Source organism: Nematolebias whitei, chromosome 15 (assembly GCF_014905685.2).
Source record: "Nematolebias whitei isolate Nwh7 chromosome 15, NemWhi1, whole genome shotgun sequence".
NCBI lineage: Eukaryota > Metazoa > Chordata > Actinopteri > Cyprinodontiformes > Rivulidae > Nematolebias > Nematolebias whitei.
In genome coordinates this window covers 37,005,708-37,007,432 of record NC_056512.1, presented here as the reverse complement: position 1 = coordinate 37,007,432, position 1,725 = coordinate 37,005,708, and the positions used below count along the sequence as shown (strand labels likewise).

The 1,725-nt window shown below is 40.9% G+C and overlaps 1 non-coding gene across 1 annotated transcript; it reads left to right on the top strand.

Moving 5' to 3' along the window:
- The first annotated feature begins 1,359 nt into the window (after positions 1-1,359).
- Positions 1,360-1,431, top strand: trnat-cgu. Its single transcript has one exon. It is a non-coding gene; the product is annotated as a tRNA-Thr (tRNA).
- The last annotated feature ends 294 nt before the right edge of the window (positions 1,432-1,725 follow it).

Here is a 1,725-nt window from a genome sequence, read left to right as displayed (position 1 = left end):
TTCACAGTGATTATTCTGGTTAGAGATTCATGAGTCTATCAGCCTCAGGGTAGAAGCTGTTCCTCAGTCTAGTGGTTCTACACTTAATGCTCTGGCTCTGTAACCTCCTTCCTGAGGGGAGCGGGGCAAAAAGTGTGTGTGCTGGGTGAGTGGGGTCCTTCATGATGCAGGTGGCTCTCTTCCTGCATCTGGAGGTGTAGATGTCTGTGATGGTGGGGAGGCTGAGTCCAACAGACGTCTGTGCAGCCTTCACCACTCTCTGCAAAGCTTTTCTTTCTGCAGCTGTGCAGCCTCCATGCCACACGTTGATGGTGGAGCGCAGGATGCTAAGTAAGTAAAACTTTATTTCTATAGCACCTTTCACAGACATATGGATCACAAAGTGCTTCACAAAGATAAGACAATTAAAACAAAACAAACAAAAAAACAACAAGATTAAATAAAAGCCTGTCTGAATAAAAATGCCTTTAGTTGTTTCTTAAAAGTCTCTCCACTGCACACCTGTAGAAGGAGGTGAGGACTGAGCTTCTCAGAGCAGCTATGCATTCTGAGGAAGTAGTCTCTGATGAGCTTTCTTGATGTTTGTTTCCTTAGCTGATGTTGTCAATCAGGTGTAGCTGGAGACCACTTCCACAACTTCAGCAACTTGCAGCACAGGAAAAAAAACATAAGTGGTTTCAACCAGTTTCAACCACAGACAGGGTTCTCGTGGATCTATGTCAAACCAAAGGGATGCTTTTTTCAAACAGGAAGTCGGTCCCAGCAGTTCTTCCTCTGGTTTTTCTCCTCCAATGGTGTCTCTATATGAGTTTGTCGATTCCTACAAATATTTAGGTATCTTGGTCCATTCGCATCTCTCTTTTAAGTTTCACGTGGAAAACCTAGTAAGGAAATTTAAAGTTAAATTGTTTTTTTTTTTGTTTTTTTTCAAAAATAAACCCGGTCTAACTCTGAATGCAAGGAAACACCTTGTAACTGTGACTGTCCTTCCCTCAAGTGACTACAGTGACATTATTTACATGAACCTCCCACAAGCACCCTGCAGATGTTGGATGCTGTCATGGTGCACATGTGGCTGTGATCTGCCTGCTGAAACGAACACCAACTCTTCAGGCTGCAGATGCTAACAGCCTCCTCTTGTGGTCAAACTACAACAATAGATTTGTGTTTTTCTTTTTGTCGGCGTGTCGTCATAAAACCAAACATGTTATTTCCCAAAACTTACCGCGTTTTTACCACCGCATCTCCAGGGCCTCTATTTCACTGATTTACAAAAAAAAAAAAAAAAAAAGCAGAAATTTATCAACCGTAGTGCCGTTTTCTTTCTTTAAAAAAACAAAGGTGGCCGATCACGGCGCAGGCGCGGTGGCCAAGTGGTAAGGCGTCGGTCTCGTAAACCGAAGATCGCGGGTTCGAACCCCGTCCGTGCCTTTTGGCAAATAATGGTTTCTCCTATTTCATCAAGTATACATGAATCCCATTCCCCGCAATTGGTTTTGTTTTCATTTTTAAATGTTTTCTTTTTTTATTACAAGGAATACATTTTATATCACACTCTAAGGACAGTTTTATACTCACACAATCAGATAAATAATGTTAAATTATTATTTTTATATACTGTATGAATGTTTCTGTTAACTTATTTTTATATATGAATTTCTGTTCAGTGCCCTGAGATGACTTCTGTTGTGACTTGGCGCTATATAAATAAACTGAATTGAATTG